The following is a 27,800-nucleotide window of genomic DNA, read 5'->3' on the forward strand; positions in this document are numbered from 1 at the left end:
TTGGAAATGTAACTCAACCTAACTGAAGAGAAAACATAACATGCTCTAGAAGCTGTTCCCCCCCCTCCCCCTTTACTATACAGGGAATCAGGGAATTTAGATAATAAGCTGAGGTGTCAATACCTACAGGGCAGGTGTCCACATTTAGTCAAGTGACTCCCATCCTTTTAGGCTCTTCTAAGGTAATTGGTTTCAGAGAATAAACCATTCATCACCTAGTTCCAGGCAACATGTTACAATAACCCTTCTTTCTGCTCACCTTTTCCCTTCAAGCTCTTCTTGATCCTTTCCACCCCACACAGATTACAAAAGGTAATGTTCCTTGCCTTTTGCCCCAGTCATTTTACTCTGCGCTTTGAATTCCTCTAACATCCCCCACTGTTTCATCACACCATCTTCAAATGCCTTGTTCTGAGCTTCCAGCTTCCCCATCCCATTTATTCATCCTTGTTTCTTACCATACAGCCCCAGCACCCTCAGTTCCGCTACTAACCTGTCACCAGCACACACAGCCACATGCCCAGAAGGTCCTCTCTCACCTTCACCCCCTCCATAAACCGATCCTGTAAGGCCCTGTTCTTCCTCCACAACATAACACAGGACTCATTGCTTTTGTGACATCCACAAGAAACTGATAATGAAGCTAATAATGAAGATGTTATTGACTATTTAGGTACAACCAGTCCATATTACACGAAGTTTATAAACAGCAGGTAAAACAAAAAGAGCAAGTGAACACAGTAATAAGTGATTTAGAATGTCTCATTTTCCTGAGCTAAGACACAAAACTGCGCTAAGCATCTATCTTCTGAAAGATTAAGCTTTTAAGGAAAAACACATCTGGACACCAAAAACATCTGAGGTGACCCCACAACGGTATAAGCGATTTTGAAAATCTCAGTTACAGCAACTATTTTTAAAAGAGGAAAAAAGAAAAAGATGCACTTCAGAGTACAACCTTCTCTATTGCTTGTATGTCATTTATGCCTACTGGATTGAGTTCCAGCCACACGCAGTAGCAATGAATAAATCCTTAAAGTTAGTTTCTCAAAAATAGATTGCAAAGTTATGATTTCAGCTTTCCTCAGTTCCAGTGGATTGCCAACTGTCCCCCTGGGTTTTTCCTGAAATTCAGAGAACTTCATGAAGAATAACTAACCTGAAGACAAAGGATACTTCAGAGGAGGCTGGAAGACAAGAAGCATCTTGAAGATGGATTCTGATAGAAAATACCTGAAGGCAGCTAGCCCAAAAGGAGGAGAAGTGTGGTCACCACTTCTCTCCACAACAGGATGCTGCTGCATGCACCAACTGGAACACAACTTCCTTTATCCTGGTGGCTGCTGCATACTGATATAGATACATATTTAATTTTTTTCAGTCCAGCGTACTAATACCATGTCTTATTCCACCTTTTGCTATAACTTCAGTGGAGGTACATACCCAGAAATGTTAAAACTCCTCTCTGAAGCCGGGTTCAGATCTACAACCCCAGTCCTGCTGCAAACAGAGCAATGGTAAGAATGTGCAGTCATGCTGCACTTAGAAGTGTGCAGCTTCTCCACTGATATATTGCGGAGTGAAGCAGCACACCGAGCATTGACACAAATGTCAAACTAATAAGTAGCTCTGCATAAGCTTCCTCCATGGCTCATATTAGACCTGGTATTTTGGTGTATTTTAGGTGCTCTACAGAAGAGTTATTTATAGAGCTGAGGTTCCAAGAAATATATTCTGTACCATAAGCTTTTGTTTCCTGCCAGAAAAAAGAGGTAGTCTTTCCAAAATGAAAGAGAAGTAACTTTCTGACATTCGGAGCTTTAGCTGTGGAATAGAAAATAGGTTTTACAAACAATCAATCCGATCAAATACAGTTGCTTTGAACTCAGTTCAGAATACAATTCAGTGTGAAATACATCCATTCTATGGAACAGAAGAGAGCAAACATGGCTGGGTGAATCATGATGGACTGCGAGACAGAGGGAGCTTGCTCTGTCCTTTGAGATAAGTAAATCTTCACCAATCTCCCCCTTCATTCTAATCATCTCTAGAGGGAAGCAGATCATGGTGGGCTGGTAATTTCCAAAGCTAGAAGCTTCTTGCACATGCCTGCAGTCTTCAGAAGGGAAAGCTTTTGAGAAACCTTGTCTCCTCCCTCACGGCAAACACACATAGCCTGCTGGCCACCTCTTTTCTCTGTATATCTTGTATCAAGCTGACTTGGAACATACCAGGACATCAGAAAGAAATCCTTGAGCCCCTCTACTTCTTCTATGATGGCTTGTTTCTCAATGCTATTTGTAAAGTTGAAAGCTTACCACAGAAGAGAATGGGATTCATATAGGGACTTTGCAGATAATCTACTGAAAAACAGCTTGAACGAGGGAGTTGCAGGGGGTGGGAAGGAAGGGTTAACTTTAGAGTGAAAGGAAGCGAGCTTTTTTTTTTTAAGAGTACAGCTGTCCAATGCAGAAATATCTTTCTCCCTACAGATGTGGCTATGACTGATGCAGATGTATTTCTCTGCGTTCAGCCATGTCCACACCCAACAGGTAGTGCTTCAATTGTATCACAAAAGACCCTGTGAAGACAGCGAGGCCACTGACAGACAAATTCTTCACAATCCAACCGAGGACAGTGCTGCTGTGAACTGTTCCTCCCCATCCACTCTTCTGCCAGCAGAAGAGATCAAACGTTCACTTTTTAATGCATGTCAGACAAAATCAGCCCAGTGAGGTCAAGCCAGCGGTTTGAACTGGTTAAGCTAGACTGGCTCCTTCTGCTCGAAGCGGATGAGAGAGTGTTGGTGCCAATGCCTCTGCTGCCTCTACAGCTCTGCCAGCCGCCTCCGGCGCTGATCAGCAGCTGGGGCAGTGTTGCCTTTGGCCTGCATAGAGGGAACCAGGAGAGGGCACCTCGTCATGGCTTTGCATTGCTAAGGGACATTAATCCCCTTCAACTATTCCTACGAAGGAGTACGGATAGGCAATGTGGAAACAGGGCACTTTTGCACCAACGTTTTTACCTCCAAGTAAAGGTTCGTATCTGTTAAATTATTCGGATAAAAGAAAAAAAATCACACTAAGTTTAAATTTAAACTTTTATGCTCACACATTTATACATGCACACCAGCCTAAGATAATGTCTTAAAGACGAGTTAACTAATAGAAAACATAAAACCTTACTTGAGCAACCTACCTATTTTATCCTGTAGGTAGTTAATCAGCAATCACAATTTCTTTGTATCTTTTCCAGTTTCACTCAAACTTTTGTGGGACATGGGCCAGTCATTAAAGGTTCACTGTATCAAGTATTCCATCCACAGAGAAGAGACCCGAGAGTATCTGCGCACTGTTCTACTAAAAATTCTGCATATTAATTATGAATTATTCAGTTTGTGAAATCTATGTCACAGGAATTACATGCTGTTGCTTCTACTCCTTAAATTGACTACTGTAACTCTGATAAGGATCTAATTGAAATCAGTCCATTGCTTAAGGTTATCTAGATGTTTCATGTACTATGCTGAATCACGGCTTATGTCAGCTCACCTTTTTGTACGATACATACCAATCCTATTAATAAACTTAGCCTTGTATCCTAGCATCTAGTACCTATGATCCAAAACTTGTATTTTTCATCTACAAATGCCAGCAACAAAAGCCAGAGATATACATACTACTCAAGCAGGTCATTCTTCTGTTTTCTAAATATTGTTTATGAAGAATCAAGGTTTTGAAAGCTGGACACCAGAAATGGGTATTCAGATTTATCATAATGTAAGTGACATAGAAAACTTGTTTCTTGGATGTAAGCAAAGGTTTAAGCCAAAGATTCGGGAAATTGATTTAGAAACCCAGGTATCAGGAAGCAGCTCTATAGCATCTGACAAAAATATTCAACTTCTCATGAACCTCACACGTTTCTTTCTTGCATTCACCTTCCACTGTCTAAGTGGCTGAAAGGGAAAGGGTTGAGCATTTTGGAATAGACAGGGATGTATATCCCAGAAAATTCTGAGCAATTGTTGACTGAAAGAGAGCAACTGCTCAGACAACAGAGAATCAGCCACAGATTTGCTTTTGCTGAATGCAGTAGATTTGAAATTGATCTCAAAGAGGCTGGCAGTCAGTAGACTCCAATATGTGGAGCCAGGAGAAGCAGCATGGAATAAAAAAAAAAAAAAAGACGACAAACCTAATCTCTAATTTAATCTAGGAACAACACTAGCAGAGGTCAAAGTCACATGTGACTAAACCTCAAGCTCTTCTATCAATAAGATCAAAAGAACAGTAACACGACCACTGCCGAAAAGTGCGGGAGAATAATAAGGCTGATACATCACAAATCTAAGCCCACACACCACTGATGTGCTAAATTCAAAGCCAGGAGCTCCATTCTTCCTTCTTGGTGCATTTTTTGAGCCTGAACAGCATATCCCAATTCTATGGCGTCTGAACTTTTTTTTCCCCTGTTGTTTGACTATGAAAGAGAACCCATAGTTCATGCCCAGCATTTTAACCAAGGCAGTGAAACCTACCCGAGTTACAATCTCAAATAACCACCAAGAAATGAAAACTCTCACCTACTTTGGGATGTTAGTACCAAAGCATAACAATGGCACATAAGAGGTCAGCATCAGCTGTTCTGCTGAGAGCATTATAACGGATAAAATGGGAAAGTGGTGAATAGCAAAGAGAGTAGGGTTTGGAGCTGCTGCAGGGGAAGAAAGAAAAGAAAGGAAAAGAAACAGAAGAAAGGAAAGGAAATATACTGTGGTCCTAAAAGAGAGCATATTTTCCTACAGAACAGGGCTGTAACAAGGCTCTAAGTGGAGAGGAAATAGGATTATCGCTAAAATAGTCAGTACACTAAGACAATTAGTCTTTGTGAACTCCTTCCACCGACATCAGTGGCAGTGCCACTGCAGACTGAAGGAGGAATAGTTTTACACTTACACATTAGCGTACAGATCAAAACAAAAAGTACAACCAGGTATTCTGCACTGAATTACTTTTAACTTGCCAATTTAGACGTATCTCTGCATTACTAAACCCATGAGAATATGAGGAACGAAGTAAAACAGATGCCATTCCAGGAAAACAAAACAGAACATCTATGTTTTGAAGTTTAAACTATTTAAGGCTTGTCAGGTGAGAATTGTAACATAGTTTTGCTGTTAATGACACGTGCGACTGGAATGAGTTACTGTGCATCACACAAATTCCATCATGCTCCATCACTGAGAGGTCTGTACATGCTCAGACTGAGGGAGGAATGTTTCATATCTACATAGCTTAGCAGAAAAACTCAAGAAACTCTGGAACTATTTGAACTAACTAAGGAAATAGGCCGATACTGACTTTTGCAGGTTGCTTTTCTTTGAAAGTTTAATTGAGTTTCTTGGCAAACTGTCCTGGTTTCGGCTGGGACAGAGTTAACTCTCTTCTTAGTAGCTGGTACAGTGCTGTGTTTTGGATTTAGTGTGAGAATAATGTTGATAACACGCTGATGTTTTAGCTGTTGCAAGTAATGCTTATCCTAAGTGAAGGATTTTTCAGTTTCCCATGCTCTGCCAGCAAGCAGGTGTGCAAGAAGCTGGAAGGGAGCACAGCCAGGACAGCTGACCCAAACTAGCCAAAGGGATATTCCATACCATAGAACACCATGCCCAGTATATAAACTGGGGGGAGTTGGCCAGGAGGGGTGGATCGCTGCTCAGGCATCGGTCAGTGGGTGGTGAGCAACTGCATTGCGCATCACTTTTTCCCCCCCCTCTTTTTTTTGTTATATTCCTTTTCATTACTCTTATTATATTTCATTGTTATTATTGTTAGTATTATATTTTACTTTAGTTACTAAACCATTCTTATCTCAACCTATGAGTTTTACCTTTTTTCCCCCGATTCTCCTGCCCATCCCACTGGGAGCAGGGGGAGGAGTGAGGAAGCAGCTGCGTGGTGCTTAGCTGCTGGCTGGGGTTAAACCACAACACAAACACATCAAGAAAAATAGAAAGAAACTGCATTAAACTGAGTTCTATTTTCTGTTGTTAGAATTTAAGCCTAAGAAGTACTGGCAAAAAATAAAGGGCTGATCTCAGCACTCCAAAAATTCAGAGAGGTGGCAGAAAGGAGTGCAGGAAGGGGTGAAACGTAGGTCAGATGATGGTGTCTGAAAAACACACGGGAAAAGCAGAACTTTAAAACTGTTTATAATCTAACAGCTGAAAGCGAGGCCTGTAACAAGTAGCTCTAAAAGCAGACAGTCTCTGAAACCTTTTCTAGTGCTCGAGGAGCAGCTGAGACTGCAGATAACAATGTAACAACTAAATCACAGTTTAACAACTGTAGATCTTAAAATAGGTATCAAGCCTGTCTTCATGGGGAGTGCTTTGCCATAGGTTGACAGTGATGGACACCTGGGTGCTCACCACACTCTCCCTTCACCCAAACCTTGTTCAGTCCTGGGGAAGCAGCCATGTAAGGCCTCAGTCCAAGAGCCTCTGGCTGCCAGTTGATTAGCCCTCTTCCCCCATGGAGTCTATGGCCAGGACACAACCTGAATCCCGAGGAAAACAGAGTGAAATACAAGCTTGTTGAAAACTCTTCTCAGTGCTCAGGTACCCATCACAGCAAGTCCAGCTGCCTTCATCCACAAGTGCAGTACTTTCCATTTTCTTCCTTCTCTTTTTGTCTTGTGGTATATGCTTGCCAAGGCAACGCAGCACATTGCAGCAACATGGCCACATGTCCCTGACCTCCCGTTTGCTGTTTCTTTTTGTGAACTGTGTCACCTTTTCCGTTCACCCTCAGCTTTCTACTGTCATTAAGGACTGTTTCCACAGCACCACTCCAGTGCACAGCATGGCACCAGCAGAGATAAGCTATATCAGCAAATATGATGAAGGATGGATAACAATTATAAGATAGTTTTATGGCTGGAGAGTTCTATAAACAGAATATGTCATAACTGTATTATAGAGATGGACTTTATATGGGGTGAAGGTGAACCCATTAACTGCTTGATTACATCACTAGTCAACAGTGAGATAACTATTATCTCGTGGACATAACAGTCCAGTATCTTTTTTTTACAGATACACTAGAATAATTCATTTGCAAAACAGGACTTTGCATTTGATTTCTGAAAGGTAGTAACAGGGCTCAAATCAAAGTATAGTTTATATTTTCCAGCTTCCTCTATAACCAGAGACCACTATTACTGCACTTCCGGAAAACTTGTCTGTTTTACCTCCCATTTCCAAACAGGTGTACCTGTCACTTAAGAAACGTTAATTAAGATGGATCCATTGTGATTTCAGAGTACTTTTTGTCTAAGCTTGATAAATTTATCATGGACAGCCTTAACAATACATAACAAGTTATATCTGCACTTTCTGCAAGTCTATGCAATTAATTTTCTATTTGTGAAAGGAAATGGAAAATGAAATATTGTGCCCTTTCTAATGCAGAGGCAGATGTAATGAATGGCTTTGGCAAACAGTTGTCAAAGTAAGTTAACTAGCATCTACAAATCTTTTCCTTCCCCAACAATAGTTTTAGGGCCCATGATAATTCACTTCCCTTTTTTATCATACTGATGTGACATACTGAATCCACTGTATCTAGATTAAAGAAACATAATTGAATTCAAGTTGCAAACCAATTGTCTTCATTTTTTAACCACTGGCTTGAGAGATCCCAATTGCAGATTAAAATCCACAAAGCGCTCCTCTTCTCAGCGTTCCCACTGGAGAACGATACCCTCACCAGAAATCTGGTACGCAAACACTTGAACAGAAGCCTTCCCAGTTCTGAAAGGGGCTGCCAACACATACTGCTCACCCTTCTCACAAAGGGAACAATCGCTGGATCCTGCGCCTCTTGTCAGCATCCTTTCTTTGTGTGGGTACTGCAGTACCCGCACACTTTCCATCTGGACTTTGGAATGGACTTCCACACCTTTAAGCCTTACCTGTACTGTCAGAAAATATCTATAAAACTCTCGCAAACACAGCATCCCATCCTGTTTCCAGGCTGTCAGACAGTTTGCTGCAGCTCTCACTTATTCCATTAATGCAAACAGTGAATATCCATAAGGCAGACCTAAAGAGTGCATCTTCTCTTATCTTCAAAACATGGGAAATTATTCACCAAAACCTACATGAGTTTAATCTTTTAGTTTGCCAACTTTAAGCTTTAAAAGGTTAAGAAACCTTAAGATTAAGATTACCAGTAATTCCTTGAGTTTGGCCCTTTGGGGCATTCTGAAACAGTCTTTAATTACGTGACCACATACTATTCTACCCCTACCATCAGATTTCTTTTCTTTGTGAGTGTGGAAGCAAAGCATGGTTTCAAAGCTTTAGGTTCTTTCATCCTTTCACATGGTTAAGGCCAATTAATGCTGCCCTGAAAACAGGCCAATATCCTGAATTTACCACAGAATCACTCTTACATTAGGCAACCTGTAGTAACAGTACAGCAAAATTAAAGTGTTTCTATTTCTAAAAAATTATCATTGCATATATTCTACCTACCTTTAGGAAGGAATCAGGTGGGTACAATGGCAAGGAGCTGCCAAAACATGTAACCACTTAATTAAAACTTGCATCATACTTGTTATTAACAAGAAGTCTGAATTAAAGTTCTCCAAGCAGTTTTGACTGTGGCGTTTTCTACTTTTGGAGGCCTCGCAACTTTCCTAATACTCTTAAAACAATTGCTTTTAACTTTTGGACATGCGATATCAGCGTGATACAAACCAGCAAGGTTAAGTGATTTGTAAAGCCTGAAATAGTATGGCAGTCAAGGACAAAGCAATAGCGCACAAAAAGAAAGCAACACCAAATTGCTCATAGGTCATCAGTGAAAGTACTAAGCTACAAGAACTTCCCCAGCATTACGCAAGAGAAGAAAGCAACACTACATCCACAAAAGCAAAACTGAAGTGACACAGCAGTACAACGACCATACCATTCATTCTGCAAGTAGACTAAGGAGAAAGAACACCTGGTTAAAAAAACTCATAGCACAGAAGCCACTGTTCCACCTAAACAAGTGAAGTCATGAATGCAGCAGCACTCATCTTGGGAAAAGTCTATCCTCTTATAGATGCTTCAAAGCCTTCTGATTTTGCGATGTTCAGCATCGCAATACCCAAAGACATGCAGCTGCCTGGATGCAAGCTGTTCCACAGGCATGGAGGCACACCTAAACAGGGAAGGCTCCAGAACCAGTTTCCTAAACTGGCCAGGCATGAAATGCATAGGCATTGGTGGCATTTCAGCATCTTGTCTACCTCTACAGAAAGATGGTCCCCCACAATCAATAGCATCAAGCAAGAGTTTCCTTCCAGCATCAGACCAATTCAGCATTCAGACCAATTTCCTCATGCAAGGAAACAAGAAGTAAGGGAAAGTCCCTGGAGTAATCAGCTACCTACTGGTTCGAGTACCCCCCCAGGAAATTCGGATTCCTGACCTGCTCAATTTGAGCAGACACACAAACTTCAGTCCCCCGTACCTCAGGTGAACACCTTAACCGCCAGAGTACTTGGTGTTTCGGACAGTTCTCAGCCTCCTCTCTTAAGTCCCATTTCCACATTGTATAAATACCATACTATACACAGAGTTAGAGAGGAAGAACATGACTCTGTAGGCCAACAGTAAGGACCTGTATAGGTCAAAGTTTGGGTCCCTAACAAGTTTAGGGAGCACATCAGCCATGTTTTGCAAGTATAAGTGGAATATAAGCATCTTCATCACCAGCCATACACATGCACACTCAAAAAAGCCCCAAGCTCAGAAAGGACCGACATCTCTCCGATATTACCAAGATGTTTCTGAAATACTTGGATGTCTTCCAGGCATGTTACACCTGAAAAACAACTAGAACAATCTAGCCAATACAGCACCTGCTTCACCAACTACTCACCCCATTAGAGAAAAATCATGGAAGCAATAAAATGAATGCTGAAGAAGGCACCATCGCTAAAGTCACAGAACCCACAAGCTGGATAAGCAGCATAAGGCTATTGAAAAGCTAGGTAAACTGCACTTTTGCATAGACACAGAAATTTCGCAAAGCCATTGAAAAGCATTCATCAAGAAATACTACCTGCCTTGGCAGGAGCAAACATAGTCTCAGTACTCATTGCCAAAGACATACACAGGCACAAGTTGTTGTGGAAGAATAACAGTTACCTCACTGCAAGGTGAACACCAGCACGTGGACACAGATGGCAAAGAATGCTGTGTGGGACCCAGCCTGCCACAAAGGAATATCAATGGCATCAATGTCATCAGCAAAAGCAACCAACAGGACTTCCGAGATTCAAAATCAAAGTTGGTGATATTCTGATGTATGGGCACAGGAGACAGCATGGCAGAAGAGGTGGCAGAACACAGCTGTATCTTCAGGTGCTTGCTAGAAAGCACTAACAGGGTAAAGTTAAACAAGTTGAAACTGGAAAAAGCTGCAAAACTCCACACAGCCCATCCTTGCTTTTACTGCAGGAGGTACGAGCTGAACCTGAACAGCAACTCAGTAGATACCACAGCTAAAAATGCAGCTGGGGTCAGAGATTATTAGGGTTTGTTGACACCATTTCTTTTGAGCCTCTCAGATGCAGACAAACTACTGGTGTGAACAACAGACAAAACTGCAATACAGACATTGTTAATGCAGTGCAGCACAGACTTCCTAAGGAGCTGGTGAGCAAGGACACCAACCTCAGGATGCTCCCACGTGAAAAGAGGGTGTTCAGTGCAGCAGAATGTAGGCTCTCATTCCCAAGAGCTGCACAGTACTGATGTCAGAAAATGCATCCATCCAAACTGAATGGGCAACTGCTGCAGCACTGCTTGAATGTGAAAGTTTGGCCACTTGTAGTCCAGGAGTGGAAGAGGGAGCCAGAAGTCACAAAACTACACTTCTAGAAGCTTACAATCCGGGCTCAGCCAGGGCTCACATGCACGGTCATGGCAGGTCAGTACGACTCCAGTTTGATACACAAGCACTTCTTTTTCCATCCCCATTACATACAATTAAATGGAAATAGGTACCCAAAATACTTTCACCATGCGATACAAAAATTACTATGCTACAGTTTTAAAATACAGGCAATACAAGAAATTAATAAGAGGCCCACACTTAGCTTCTGACAGCAGTGTGGCAGCATGAAGATATAGTACCTAAACAAGATCTTCAAACAAATCTAGAAAATAGAAGTGAGACAGTAATAGGCTCAGGATGCTTTGTATGCTGCTCTCAAGGCTGGGATGGAAAGAATATGAGAACAAACCCTACGGGACCGAATGTTTTACAAGTGTTCGTATCCATCTTCCTCTGAGCATGGCTACTCAAAAAGACAGTAACTCAGAATGTGCTTCCCAGGAACAGTGTAAATACTGTGTGAATTGAGCAGGCATGAAGTCATATATAAGGCAGTCAAATCACGAGGCACAGGTCATTAAAAAGAAGGAATCCTTCTCTTTCTACTGCTCTGGAGTAGTGGCCTGAGCGTGGAAAGTAACAGATGCTGCGTGCTGGCCAAGCATGTCAAATGATATCAACGTCATGATGAGTAAAGATGAGACACATGAGGAAGTGCAAGCAAAGCAACAAAAAGTAGCTGTGAACATAGACAAGACTCCTAAGAGACCGTGAAGTAAAACAGGAATGGAACTACTGACCCCATCGTATTTTGTAAACGACTACTCTGACTTCTGAGAACTAGACAGGTAGTCTTTCACTACCACAAGTCACCGTAAAAAATGTTTCCATACATATTGGTGTCCGAAACCACGTAGATTCAGAAAATAAATTTTCAGTCACCAAGAAAAGAGAATTCAGCTCCACCACAGTGTCACTATACCCCCCACACATCAAAAGGTCAAACCCAATCGGTAAGTTATGAACAGCAATGATAGGCAAGTCATTCCAGGCTGGGGAACATCTGGGAAAGCACTGAGCACAGCCCGGTGCAAATTTCTCCTCTAGATGCATATCAGTCCCAGTGCTGCTCTCCCAACGACTAGTGGTAGAAAGAACAATGGATGAGAGAGAGGGGAACAAAAACATGCAACAGCCAAAACCTACCTAGTCTGAAAAGATAGCAGCCAGAACTAAAAATCAGACACCACTTATAATAAAATTATTTCCTTTGCCAAATCATGCACTCCTAAGTAGTGCTTTGAACAGATAAATTCTCATTTGCATAGCATGGCTACGGTTGCATCTTTCTCACCGAAATGGCAAATATGTTCACACACACCATACATATCAGATGCCCACATGAACATGGAAAGTGATAAAATCCTTGCTCCAGCTGAGTTAGTAGAACAAAAAACCATGAGCCAATCAGCTCATGAATATCTGGACACTCTTTCAAAATCCCCCAGAGAATAAAGTCAGGACAATATCAAACTCATCGGGAAATATCCGATTTATCAATCAAATAAACAGATGCTTTAAAAGTTGAGCTCACTTTATATGTTTGTGCATTCAGATGTGCACACACACACATGTGATATCATATTTCCATAAGGGTTGTAATAAGAAAGTTCTGTAAGCATGTTTACTTTTTCTCTCGGATAAACACAACAGAAAGGAAGTGATTCATACTTGTCCAGAAGGCAGGCATTCTACTGAAATTATATGTGTCTATGGTTATGTCTAGGAGCCTTCAGACAGGTACTACTTGTGAAAGAGATATTAAAGTAAGCTTTAAAGTATTGAATTCAGGCATAGGTAACAGACTAGCTGTGGCAGCCTGGAGCTCAGCAGGGGCTAATTTACCCTGCTGGAAAGTAATCATCATGTAATTAGTGGAAATACCAGTCTTCATTTTGGGGGGTGGATGGTAAATCTACCACACAAGTTGTTAACTAAAGTGTAAGTAAGTTTGCTAAATACTTGTACTTTTTGCACCATCATGAAAGAATCGTTTATTCTATTTGCAGAAGCTTTTGGGGGAAAAAACCAACTAGTAGACCATGCTTACGTGATAGGTCACAAGCAGCAGGTTTCATATGCTGAGACAAGAGGGGAACTCCACCCTACCCTAAACTTCCAGTCTCAGGTCTTGACCTCATGGCAAAAGTCCTCAGAGACCCTCCCAAGATTACTACTTCCTCTTCTCTGGTAAAATAAAGCTTCTGCTTCTCTCTGTTGCTCTATCCTTCTTTTGGGACACAGTAAGTATAAGCCACCACAGTCTTTAAAGTGCTTCCTCTTCTGCACAGGGAAAAATTAAGCCTTCAAATGAATTGTAACAGCAGCATCTCAAATGAAAACAAGGGGTACTGTCTCCGCCAGCATTGTTTTCGTAGTGGCATAGCTATGCCGGGATAGCTCTGTCGATAAACATCCATAATAGATACGCTATATCTTGTAAGTCGTAGCTTGCACTGGAGTGATTTAGCTCAATTATGTTTTAATTTAACACTTGCTTTGTTTACCAGGCTCAGCATCTTAAAGTTAATGGCATTTGCCACAAACAGGAGCCAACTAACTTCAGTCCAGACAAAAGATATATACTGCCCAGCAGGGTGCCACTACCTGAGGTGAAAACACAGCTGCATTGTCACAGCCTGCTCCTCACCGAGTGCCTATCAACTGAGGAACTAGCACAGTTGTCTTCTGATCTGGCTACATAAGTTACTCAAAGTTAGCTCAACTCTTTCTACAAGGCACTGAACCATGCCATATAGTCCCATCCAAGGCTGCTCACTAGTATTCTGACCTTTAGTTTTTGAACTGGCTCTTGCTCTCTGCAGAGCTGCGTTCCTGCGTGTCCTGACATGTGCAGGAACAGCTAAGCAGCTGGACATTACTAGTGTCACAAGCAGATTATCACGCTAACACCTAGGTGAGCTGAACAAGGTGGGCCACTGCTAGCTCTTCAAAGCCTTTCTCAGGGCATCCCTACTGAACAAGCACAATCACTTCTTATTTTTGAAGATGACATTCACCACCACAGAGGCCAAGACAGAAACACAAATGCATCATATAAAACCATGCCAATACAAAACCAAGCAACCCAAAAAAACCCCAAAACCAACTACATGCTACATTACATAGCAGCACTGCTTAGGCTGCCAGTTCATGAAGATATCAGTCATTTTATTATTCTGTATTCTTTAATTACCTAACACAGTGGAGTTCTGGCTAGCCACTTGGGCTTCTGTGCACCATAGGATAAATATTTAATGATACTAGTAGCTCTCACAACAGGTAAACCTATTCTTCAGCCTTTTCCTGGTTACCGTGAGGGCTCCATGTCCTTCTCCCCCACCCCAATGCATTCCCTTCGCTACTTCGTGTCTCACCCAACAGCTGCACTTTCACTGAAGGATTTTGCAGGAGGAGGAGAGGGGAAGTAAAACAATGTAGAAACACACCAGCAAATAAAGCATGAATGTTCTAGTATTTATGCAAAGCCATAAGGGTATAAAGGTTTTGGGGAATTAAGACGTGCCCTTCACCTCAAGGATCTTCAATTCAATGCAAACAAGCTATAATACATGAGGTAAGAGTCAACATAAGAGAAAGGCAAGAGGATGCTGCAGTGAGAGATTATAAAGTATACTAATGCTGCCTTTACACTGGGGCAGGGAAAAGACTAGGATGTTTAAAACCCATTCAAAATACTTTTAAGCCGAGGTATTACATGAGATACTACATGCCTACCTGCACCATTTCCAAGGTGGTTTTTTTCCTCCATTTGTTTTTAGGTATATGCACATTTCAGACTGAACTTCAACAAGTAGGAGGTTGCAGTGAAAAGACTGATACACTTACTATAGCAAGGCAAAATCTAGCACTAAATTTCTTGGTCAGGTTAGATGGGTGCCAGGGAAAGTAGGGCAAAATATTTCATTGTCATGGTTTAACTGCAGCCAGCAGCTAAGCACCACACAGCCGCTCGCTCACTCCCCCTCCGGTGGGATGAGGGAGAGAATCAGATGACTAAAAGTGAGAAAACTCATGGGTTGAGATAAAGACAGTTTAATAGGTAAAGCAAAAGCTGCGCACGCAAGCAAAGCAAAACAAGGAATTCATTCACCACTTCCCATCGGCAGGCAGGTGTTCAGCCATCTCCAGGAAAGCAGGGCTCCATCACACATAACGGTTACTTGGGAAGACAAACGCCATCACTCCGAACATCCCCCCCTTCCTTCTTCCCCCAGCTTTATATGCTGAGCATGACATCATACGGTATGGAATATCCCTTTGGGCAGCTGTGTCCCCTCCCAACTTTTTGTGCACCCCCAGCCTACTCGCTGGCAGGGCGGTGTGAGAAGCAAAGAGGCCTTGACTCTGTGTAAGCACTGCTCAGCAATAACTAAACCATCCCTGTACTATCAACACTGTTTCCAGCACAAATCCAAAACACAGCCCCATACGAGCTACTATGAAGAAAATTAACTCTATCCCAGCCAAAACCAGCACATTCATTAACTTTCATTTTCACAGTTCTGAGGCCATTCATCTTTGAGAAATGTAATAAGTTACACAAATGCATACAGTTGTCCACCTAAAATTACTTGTTTCAGAACTCATGTACCTCAATATTGCAACTACATATACAAACAAATACTATTGCCAGTGTGTCAGTGGGTAATACAGGGTCTTTGCACCCAAATGGAGGACAGTCGTCAAAGTGTTTACATGAATTGAATGAAGGGTGGGAAAAAAATGGCAATTTCATTTCCAATACATCTAGGGCTTTCTCATTAGGCCATGAAACTCACAGGTATTAATCATGAAAATAAATGTTCCTTGCCCCTAGGTGCGACACAGTTCTTACACAAGAGAAATGACCAATACAACTCTTTCTCTGATCAAATTACTGAAGATGAAATGAATTTTAAAACAATATCCCAAGTGGATTATGCATTTAGCTACTTAAGAAGAGACTTTGTAAGGACCCCCATTTATTACTTTGAAAAGCAAAGCTAGTTGTTGCCAATAATTAAGGCAGAGTCTTGTTCACATCTCACCTTAAAGGCTTTGGAGCTGAAGAGCCTATGGATAATAGCCAGCTGCCCTATTGTACCTCACACTTTGCTTTGAAAAGTTTTGAAACAGAAGTAAAACTAGGTAAGTTAGATGGTGTCTTTCATCAGCACTTTATTATGCTGATCTGTTATAGGAACACACAACACAAATGTTTTGTCTTTAAAAAAAATTGATAGAACCAATCCTACAGATGTGTGCTTACCTACACACTATACCTAATCTCACTAAAATAATAATAAAAAAATCACTGAAAGGCAGATGTTTAATTAGCTCTAGACCCACAATTTAATAGGATTTCATTTAGGTTGGGCTTCTCACGAGTATAAAATGAAGCGTGTGATGTATATTTGCAGGATTAAGGCTTGTGGGCTGATTGCCAGACCTACACTAAAGCTCCGCTGGGGTTGCGTGCAGCCAGAGCTGCTCACACACATGCTGCACCCTGCAGCACCAGCGCCTACAGCAATACAAATGTTTTGTGCCATTCAGCTACCTCCGTGGTTGCTTCCTCTACTCCACTTTAGCCAACCCAGGACATTTAAAAAAAATAATCACAACTCACATTCCAAAAATATCAGGGGATTGGTTTAAAAAGCATGACATTAGCAGACAGTTAAGAAAAGAGGGTATCTTTTCTACTTCAACTGTACCTTTTGAACTCTTGTGAAGTCTTAGTTAATGGAGCCACATTGTGTTTAGGACACATTTTCAAGCTTTCCTTCACAACGCCAGCAGGCCTAGAAAGTTTGGAACAAAAGCTCTGATTTTCAGAAGCCTCACTGTTCCAAGAACTGGTGCTTCAGTACGAAAAAAACAAAACCAAAAAAAAACCCCACATGGTTGGAAATAAGATCATGAGCAAAAGCGCTACTGTTCTTTAACTCAGACTACAGCTCTGTGACCTTTCCAGCCCCTCCTAGCACTACTCTTGGCCTACCTTTCTTCTCACCATGTTGTACATCCCTGTCCTCTTCCTGGCACCTCGAACCAGCATTTGTCAAATCCCACAGTAAGACATCTTAAGAGTTCAGCTGCCAACGTGAAAGCTTTATGTTCTTGAACCTACTTATATTAGCACGAAACAAGCTCCCGTGCCAGTGTAAGGGAGGCAGGGTGAAACTTCAACAGCACCAACTTAGAGAGGCTTCAACTGGTCTGGAATCACAGTTACATTTAGCTACAGCCCAACAAAACCAAAGCCACCAGTATTCAAGTGTCCAGCAGAGTAATTATTCGCCTTGAAGAATGTTTTCAAGTTCTAAAAAGTATAGAAATAAGCTCCTCTTTCAGATGTGCCAGTGTAAATCAACAGCAGAGCCAGTGACAGCAATCTGTTCAAATTTACCTCAGTGTAATTGACAATAGCTTTTGGCACATCTGACAAATGCAAGTGGGACAGTGCTTTAAAACCACTTCTGAAGTTCCTAGTGCAAGGATTGTTATGTGAACATCTCGGTAATTACAACACCACCTCGGTAATTACAACAAAACTGTTATGTTTTATATTCAAGTCAGTCTCAATGAAGTGGCAATTCTGTGGTAACATGATTAATACCCAACAATCAAGTAAATAGTTTCTTACTAATCTGTGTCTGCATAGCAAAGCCCATAAGCTAAGCAGCATTGGGTGAACTCTGAGCTTTGACAGAAGATTTTCAGGACAGCGAGAACTTGATCCACATCCCCCAGAAATCTTATAGCTTTTTTTTTTTTTTTTTTAAACTGACCCCAGTGAATTCTGATGCTGGATAAGCACTGCAGGCCACCATAACTCTAAGTTCAGTAGGTGGCTCTTTCCTGCAACAGAAGTGACCCAACACAACACCAAGAAATTCTCAGAACAGAGGTATCACTGGGGATGTTCACCTGAGGTTCCAAGTACTATCAAAGATTCGTAAGTAACAACAATACCAAAATGATGGAAATTTACAGGGCACTTAAGAGTCAGGATAATTCAGGCAAATTCCAGTTTGAGTAATTAGAGTGTACTGTTTCCAAATTACCATTGTAATCAGAAATGTGTTTCTTCCTGGTCTAAAGTGTGGTAGAGCCTCACTCTGCACCATTAATCAGCTGCATGTTTGGGTGTTAGGCAACATAATCAATCCACCCCATTTGTAGAGTGTTACAGGACTAAAGCATTATATAAATGAAGAAATTATCACTAAAAAAAGGACTAGTGGTGACAGCACAGAGGGGAATGTTTGTGTGTGGTCTTCTCATTAATGTTACCTCCCAATTTAAAACAAGAAAATACTTAAAAGAAAATCGAAAGAGTGAAGGGGGAAGGACAGGGGAGTGACAACACTAAAGTGTTCCAAATAAAAAGAAAAAAAATGGAAAATTGTACCAAAAGCAGTACATGAAATTAAACAGTGAACTTCTATAGACAATCTATAAGGGCAAACTGTATGATGATCTACAAAATAATTAATTATAAAGCAAATTCATATGCCTATACAGTACTAAAATATAAAGTGGCTACTCCTGAGGGTTTTCCATTTTTGTTAACTTTTTAACTAAGGACAAAAATTTTAAAGGCACATTAAAATTATTATCTATCGCTAAATTACATAGTATACAAATGTAAATGTGATCACACCACACTTAAATTCTTATAACAATAAACTATTCTGTTTTCTTCCCCCTGACATTTACAAAATTCATTTGGAGGAGTAGGATATACCTTACAGAGATTAGTGATAAATCATGTATTTTTAATGAATATCAATAGGAGAAACCCCAGGACATAGCCCACCATCTAATTTGATTAAACTGTGCTTAAGGCAACACCACCTCTCTGGCTGGGGAATAGCACTATAATGACTTTGTGAGCATTATTGCAGGCTGTTTTAATGATTTAATGAACTGCCTCTATATTTAGTTCAATAGCCTTAAAATGATTAGTGTTTAAGAAAAATTAGCTCACTTTGATCTGATTCTATTTGATAGTAAGTTTAAATAACCTAACCCTTCAAAACACAGTGGAAAAAATTCCTAGAATCACAGCCAGCTAACTGCTAGAAAACATTATGGCAATCATTAATAACAGTTCATTTATGTTTAGCTACAGCATATGGAATGACATATTCATCCCTCAAGATGGGACACAGTAGCATATATTAAGTTGTATTGTATCATTTTCCTATGGTTTTTTTTATGTGAAAAATGTACCAAGAAGAAATGTCCTGTGTGCCCATGTAATGCAAAAACAATTACTCCTCCATCAACAGTACCACTTAAGAATTTTAACTTGTGGGTCCAGAGTACGGTTCTGCTTCTCAGTGAGATGCATGAAGAACTGATAATTACCAAGGCAGGAACGGGAAATACTGGCTGAGGCTCTGCCACTCTCCTAGATGTAGCAGTAGCAGCAAGGTTACTAACCTGGTCCTGCTCCAGGAAGGGGGAGCATGGGTTGAGAGGTAGATTTGCAAATAGAAATACCAGAGTTTGCAATTTGCCACTGCTGATGCAGCTACATGTATGACTGGTGTACACTAGTTATCAGGGAGTGTGCTCCAAAAGTAGATTTTGTTTGCACTTCCTACATCTTTCAGAAAAGAAAGTCACCAGAACACATTAGCATTTGCACAAAAGAAAAAAGCTGTGAAAGTGGTGAATAAGCAAACTAAGTTTATTATACAAGTATATTTTATTTCTGCGCTATTACTTCTATGGCCACCACCATATAGTGTCATCTAGAGACTGCAGAAATGTGTTGGGTTTCTGGAGCCCCAAACTATGCTTGATAGCATTAGTCAGTGTTAGCAAGTCACTCGAAAACGCTCAAGCCATGAATGCAACACAATCATGCTGCCGAGAAAGGGAACCACAAAAATAAGCCATAATGCTAAAAATACTGCTTCTGCTAGGTAGCTTACAAAATATTACACTAAATTTGAAACGGCAGTGCAGCTGATTTTCTGGAAGAATGAAGGCAGAAACATCCACTCCACAGGGTCCTCCTTGCACTTAGCCTGTGCAGACACAGCGTGATCCACTTCCAAGCCAGCCTGGGTATATCACATTAGCACCCTCCCTTACACCAAACAGCTAGAAGCAAGACCACAAATGTCCAAAACTATAACACACTATGCAAATTCAAAAGCAGCCACCCAATCCAACCAGGAATCAAACCTGGATGTGGAATTCTTCTCAAGAAACAGCACTAGCAAGCAGATCCTTAGCTGTAACAAATACCTCTGGGAAATTCCAAGTACAAGCTAAAACAAGAGACTAATGCAAGCTACTCTCAGATCTTGGGTTATGTTTTTACACCTTCCTTTTCTAACTGTGTTGCTAGCACTATAATCATGAACTAGTCCTTTGGTTTTTAGTCTTAAGCAGTTCACCTACCATTTAAAGTGAACTCAAAATTGACAGGCAGCAAGCACCCTTCTCTCCCCAGTGAAGAATTACAAATAAATACGTGTTGCCAATCAACCCACTGTAGTAGCTGGCAAGTTGCAACAGCAAATCCAGGAGCTGATCCCATCACCCCAATGAACATTTCTCAGTGCCCCTTGGCAAGGGACACAATCAGGCAAGTTGTAAGTACAGGAGTTAAATTTAGTCAAGAGGAATTTCTTGGCAGGATTTATCTATATAAAAAAAATGTTAGGGTACATCCAGGACCATTATATGGCTTTTACCCATGGTTATTTCCTCATGTCTCAGTGCCTGCTCCTGATTTCCAGCCAGCCATCAAGAACAGTAGGCCAGGTTCTCCCTGAGGTTGGGTTTCCAACTTATTTCATCTAGTCTCCTTGTTCCTACAGTGTCTTTTACCAGCCCTCTGATTTCTACCGGGTTGGTCACTTTGTGCTCAGTAGGTACTTTCCAATGATTCCATGTAGCCTGTAGCAAAATCTGGGCTCACCGCTTTCTTTCCAGACTCACGGGACTAGCCAATACCTTTTCCACTGATAGATTTGATTTCTATCAGGATTTGGTTTTTTATTCTGCCAAGCATCCCTCAAGCTGAGCAGAACTTCTGTTTACCAAGAAATCCCAGCATTTTTTTCTTTTGTTCCAACCCAGAATAAAAAAAAAAAAAAACAAAACAAAAAACCAAGTAACATTCTATGGAAGTGACATTTGGAGAAAAATTTTGTGGCTACCCACAAGTTCCATTTTAACATGAGTTATTGTGTAGTAGATAAAATACTTATTATGCACTTAAACTCATATCTTGGTAGAATAGTATGATTACTTTCATTCTGCTTTGAGTTTCAACATGAAACATGTCAAATAGTTCAATAAGGCATATGTTGTCCAAACGACACATTCTCACATCACTAAAACACTGAAAAATTGAGTTAATTTTCTCTCTTCCTGTCAAAAGCTACAGTCAGATTGACATAGTCCCATGAAACATTCTGGTTTCCACTAAACTGCATTTTCTAACAGAAAACTGTTCCATAAAAAAAATCAGCCAGCTCTAATGTGCCTGAAGTCTATGCAATTAAAAAAGTTTCTAAATATAGCTTTAATCATGGCCGACCCCAATCTTCTCAGAAGTCCTTGCCCTCTAGGCCATCCCAAAGGGATGGGAACATCCAGTAACAAGCCAAAAGTCTCATGACAGTGTATTGACCCCATTTGATATTTATCTCTAGCCATTTGCGAGAGCTTCCCATGAGCTTAATTAAGCTCATTCATTTCCACAAATTGTGGCATCCTAGAAAATATCAGACTTTCCTTTGATAGATGAGATTCAAATGTGCAAAGTCTTATGGGAGGCTAGGTGTCTCTCAGGCTATTTGACAGATAGTTCATGAAACAACTTGTCTAGTCCCTCCCCTCTGTAATGTGGAAATGAAATGCACATAGGATTGTATCCTGTCCAATGCAAACCACAGCAAAAAGCCACTTGCTACAAACTTTGAAAAACCGCACGCACACGTTGTGGAAGAAGCTGTACCCTTTAACAATAGGAGCGGTGCTGCAAAGCCACAAAATTATTCCTGTCCTTTAAGGGGATATTTAGAAGGAAAGATTCTTGCATCACGAAGGAAAGATTTGAGAAGCAAACAGGGTGAGTGTTTCTACACTGGCATTTGGGTTTAACTCCCAGTATCATCTTTGTCTTTCCAACATTATATTTTTCTATTTGTGCTATATCTGACTGCCTTTAGCAAAGCTGTTTTGTGAAACAAAGCCCATTTGAGGGGACACTGTAAGTCTTCTACTATGCGAAAGGCTGCTGCCAAGATTCGCTAATTATTCAACACAGCAAAGACAAGAAATAATGGACTTAGATTCTTACATATCAGGTAGAGATAGTCAAACACGTGAACAGATGAAAGCAGGAAGACTTAGTCTTTATCATAATGGTTTTTAAAGGGAAGCCAGACAAACTTCTGTCTTGAACAACAGATAAAATTGATCCTGCCTCAGGGCAAAATAATATGCTAGCAAATCCCTCAGAGTTGCTTTAAGTGGGTTTTTTTTTTTATTGTTAGGTTGTGGGTTTTTTAATTTAAGAAAACCCATGATAACTGCAGGCTGGAAAAAGCATACCTTCGTATCCTGTAAAAACCTTTTCCTAATATCAAACATAAGCAGAAAAAAGTCCTTTCCTAACACAATAAAACTTTTTTCAAAACATCTAGCTTTCCTTTATTTCACACCAAAATATTCAAGCACAAGGCATAAGCTTAAGCTTTGTCCATTACATATTTCTCCCACAAATGTTTTCCTTTACAAAGTTGCTTCAGTCTAGTATGTGCTCTGCTGAAGATCAGTGCTAATATAAACAATATTTTCATTTCTTGCATATATTTAAGCACTTCATTTACTTTGGAATCTTGGTTCATAATTCCTATGATACTGTAATTGCTTCATTTGCCCTAAACATATTTACACAGAGTCTGTACCAAGGAGTTCAGGCACTTCACGCAAAGGAGAAGCATTTGGTCCCCACACTAGTTCCATCATTCCTAATTTTTCCAGCTCATTTAACGCCTTTTCTACTGTTTTATGCATATTGAACACCAGTCTCATCTCAGCTGTGCTACCACAGTTACAATACATCTAACTTGAAAAAAACACATTTTCATCTTGGGGTCTTTCAGTTCATCCAACACCTCAAATGAAAGCTTTTTTCCCCCTTTGTATTTGATCATGAAATATCTTATTGCTATAGCACAAATACAGATCTCTGTTTTCTCCAGTACGTGGAAGTGCAGGATTTTCAGTGCTTGTGTTGTTCTGGGGTTACAGTGAAGTCTGTCTACCAAATTGTTTGCCTGAAACAGACAGCCACCACATAGGTATCAAAGCATTTGACTAACGTAAGGCTTTGTTTTCCACTCAGCAAGAAACGAATGCATCTAAAATGTTCCCTAAATACCTTTTTCTAGTGCAGAACACCACTTAAGAATTCTATGAGAAGTTCATCTGTAGAAGCCAAACTTCTGGAAAAGTAGAGAAATCTCATCTTTTTACAGAAAGTTCTGAATAATTAGCTTTCCTTTGGCCACCAGCATGGTATCACAGACTGTTTCCTGATGGTGGCTTCTGTACCCTATAAAAGGCAAACAGGCCTTGAAAGAGTAAAATATGCCTATCCAGTTCCAATGGAGCATATGGAAGGAAGGACATCGAAGTAGGCTTCCTGAAGAACATACTTCTGAGATCCATGACAATATCCTAGAGCACAGAGAAGCAGCAGTTCACTAAGCAAAAATCTCACCTCTCCCTCCTCGCCTGCAATTCTCTGTCAAGCCCTGAAACCTAAGGTCAGAGAGCAATTCAAAATGGAGTATCTTGCACACTATACTAGATAGTACAGTACCACATACAAAGCTTTTTCCAAGTAACACGCTTATCTTTTGTGTTTGGTGCCACTGTTAAGTCTCTTTCCCTACAGGAGTTTAAATAAGTCATCTTCTGTAGCCAAAGCAGCCTTTTTTCTTCAATGTTTCCTCTTTCTAGACATAGCTTGCCTGGAAAAGTGTAGTGGATATAAACCAGCCTGTCTTAGATTTTATACTTTGCTACACATTTATTATTAGACTTATACAAATTCAAAGTGGCAAGACAAGACATTTCATGCAGATTAAGGTATCTGAGGATGAAGCTATCTAAAAATCACCAAGCTAGTCAGAGTCAGCAGGTATTGAACAGCTTCAGGGAAACCCAGCCATAAGGATCTATTTACACAGATACTGCTGCCCCAAAGCCTAAAAGAGTACTTAAAAAAACAGAAACCAAAACCCAAACACATTTGTTTTGGGTTTTGGTTTTTTTTGTTGTTGTTTTTTTTTTAAATTACTCATGTATTTCAGAACACAACATGGGTACAGCAGATGAAACCGCTACTGAAGGGAAGGGGGTGAGAAATAGAGCAAGAGAGAAGCAATTTTGCTGCTCCATATCTTGGCCTCATACCTACAAAAATAAATGGCTTGTGGACAGCTAACCTAAGGTCAGCAAAGCTTCCACTATTAAACAGTTCCAGCTGGTAGGGATTTCCGAATTCCCCACTTACAGGAGTCTATCAAATTACTTGTTTAAATTCATGCAGATCTGGGATTCAAGATACAGATTTTAGAACAGCAACCACAAAAAATAATACTGTACCATAAGACCAAAAATCCTAACTCAAGCTATAAGTGAAATTATAACAGCAATACCTCAAAAAAACTATGTGCTTCCTATATGACGCTTTTAGGCACAAGGCGCACACATAGAAGTAGTCAAAAACTGAAGAAAAATGAGAGCCAACCTTATTCTGTCAATGTTGACCTATTTTGTTCAGGTCTAACAGCTCAAAAAGCTACAAATTTGGTGAAACATGGATTGTAAAACTATAACGCTCCTCAATTACTTTTTGTTGGCCAGACAGGCAAACCTGTCATTTGACAACGTATCATGATCCAAGAGAGTAAACTTTATCACTCAGGGGTCATGAGAAAATGGCCACAGGTACAGCTTGCTAACCTTCACCAAGTAATTTTTCACAGTTATCATCCAAAAAGCGTAAAAGCATAAGAGATATGTTATCTTTGAGCTCAGTTTATTGTAACATGGGCAAGATTCCCTATAAAACCACTTACTAAGTAACTGTTGTGTGTTCTTCAACACAGAAAGTCAAATCAGTAAAACATCTCCTTGACAGTGTGTCAGGAATAAGACGACACCTCTCCTTTCAGAGACTAACACATTATTTATCATTCTGCTCTGGCTTACCTTTTCTTGCCACCCACCACTAACTCCAAAAGCGCTTCCCTGCTTTGTTTCTAATTAATACAATATTTGCACTAATACTTGAAGCCAAAGCCAAGCCAAGAGTTCCAAAACTTGGTCTGCATTTTCCCAAATGCCAAGAACCCTTTGGAGTTTCGCTCTTACCTGTAAGATAAGTAGACGCTTGACCAGGAAATCTTGGCTTACGATCATCTTCTGTGTGATATCAGATGAGTAGTCTCTGTGGGGGAGTTTGAAGAACAGATCAGCTTAATTTCTCTCAATTCTCCTAACAAAGTTTTGTCCTAATAAAGTTTTGCACTACATTCACTGCAGGTACAAGCTCAAACACTGGTTTCAGAGCTCCCTGGCTTTCCATCTCAAGGATTTTGGGGTTTTTTTCCTCCCTTTTAAATGAAACCAAGGTCTACAGGAGTACAGTTTCAAGTGAAGCATGTCCAGCAGCCCATGTGGAAATTCACAGCCAAATTGACATGCAAATCTTGATAGTTTTGATACCAAATTTGAACTCTGTACAGAATCAAGTTCAAATTTAGTATCAAAACCTCTCATACTGATTCTTAAACTGGAGTGCGTTACACTGCTGAGAAAAAGTTATCCCTTGTATTGTCCAAAGAGGTATTAAGACAAATAAGAACCAAGCGTATCTGAAGCTTCTTTTGGGACCTCAAAATTATCATGAGCTGAAAAAAAGCCTAAAACAGATCATTCCCAGCTTGAGTTAAAACAGGAAAGTGTTAGCAGAGCGCTGCGTACCCAGTTTCCTCCAAAGCCAGAGAGACACAGAATTCATTAATATTATTAAAGGAATCATGATCGTGTCCCTCATCTGGATTAGCCAGAGCACGGTGTTGACATAAAACAGAAACAACTGTCATCCTGACTACTTCACTACGAAGTCAGCTAAAGGACCAGTAATGTGAAACACTGAGTTCTCACAAATACATTTGGTTAAACATGAGCTGGGCAAGGCTGGCCCCTAATTGAAGCATTTTACTGGACCCGGCTGGTGCAATAGCATGTCCTTAGATTACTTATCTTACTTCTTGTCAGTCTAAGTTTGTTCCCCTCAGGAGTTAGATCCCTGTGTTTATGCAACACCTGGTTGCCATTATATTCTTTCTAGTGCTGTGAACTAGCAAAGGTTTTAGAAACTTTTCAGTTTCCTGATCACCAGTTGTTCAGTTAGGATTTTTCTCTTCCCCGGCTCTTTGAGCAATGTTTGGAATAATATAGATCTTTCACTGTGTAATTAAAGTCTTACCAAAATAACTTCGCTTGAATTTATCATTGATAGCAGAGCTCCAGGATGTAGAACTCACTCCATGCTATCCCACAAATGATTATTCCTGGCTGTTTGTATGGCCCTTTACCCTCTCAGCTTATGGCCTAATCAATACCTCCCTACAGTCACAGCAAGTTCCTTCCCTTCTCCTTTGCATTTTGGAATTAGGTCTGACCACAGGGCAGTGACAAGCACAAGAAGAATCTACATAAACACTGTGTGCAAGACTCCTGTTCTTCCCATATCTGAAGCTGAAATAACTGCTCAGTTCTCTGGACCACAGCACGTCCACATGTAAGCTACATATTCCCAGGAACTTTAAAGCCAACAGCAAATTCAGCAGTCAAAACTATCTCAGAGATGCCAAGCTACAGCTCAATAAAACAGTTACAGAAGCAGCTGTACTGTTTCAAACTCACTATCATTTTCAGAGCAGAATCATCAGTAATAAGGGAACTGTTCAAAGAGCAGCCAAAAGCTTCCCTGGTTTCTAGTGAAACAGAAAACACTTAAAACCAGAGCACAAAGAGACAGGACAGACTTTTTGGAAAACCCTACTAAGATTTGTGAAACTGCAGCATGATACAGTGCCATAAATAAAGAATTCTTGATTAACTTCAAGAACAAGCTTGAGACTGCAGCAAGGTTCACCTCTAGGCCTATGGTCCTCAGTGGCAAAGTCATTCGGAGCCCGACTTGCCCAAGGACCAGGTTACATGCTTCATATCAAGTACACAAGTTATCCCACTGGAGCCTACTCCTTTGCTTACGCACATCCTTAAATGTACTACAGGATCAAGGCAAGAGCACCCAGCACCTTGCAGAATCAAACCCTAAACTAGTCACGTGTCTCAATAACACATGCAATGGGCAAGTTACAATATTAAGGAAGAGGACCAGGAACAAAACAACTCCTGCGCAATAGCACGTCTCTTGTTTGAGGACACTTTCATTTGTTCTCGTACAAACGTATTTTTGGGGTAGTCTACAAATGATCCATTACCTGATTTCTATTTCATGGCGTGTCAAGATCATTTATAGTTCCTTGTTTGGTTTGTTTTGCCCTTTTTTTTTTTTTTTTTTTTACAGCTAATATCTTACACTCCCTCCCACCTGCACAAACATACCAGTAAATATATTCTAAGTACAACCACATTTCTACTACAGCATTTTGTTTTCCAAGAGGCCACTAATAATAGATTCCTAATAAAAAGTCATAGTAATAAATTATCATTTATCTTAGGAGACCTACTAACTTGCAGTGGAGTAAA

General features: G+C 40.5%; 1 protein-coding gene across 4 annotated transcripts in view; it reads right to left on the minus strand.

The window, feature by feature from the left end:
• Positions 1 to 27,800, minus strand: part of BCL11A (BCL11 transcription factor A) — a 152,278-nt gene that overhangs the window by 108,868 nt on the left and 15,610 nt on the right. For 2 of the 4 annotated variants that reach the window (XR_007766168.1, XR_007766167.1), the window contains exon 3: positions 25,389 to 25,464. The gene's annotated coding sequence lies outside the window, so the exon portion shown is untranslated. Of the gene's footprint in view, positions 1 to 23,531; positions 23,685 to 25,388; positions 25,465 to 27,800 lie in introns of those variants that run through there. The other 2 variants (XR_007766169.1, XM_050893518.1) reach the window with 2 other exon arrangements.

This window comes from Gymnogyps californianus, chromosome 3 (genome assembly GCF_018139145.2).
Source record: "Gymnogyps californianus isolate 813 chromosome 3, ASM1813914v2, whole genome shotgun sequence".
Taxonomy (NCBI): Eukaryota; Metazoa; Chordata; class Aves; order Accipitriformes; family Cathartidae; genus Gymnogyps; species Gymnogyps californianus.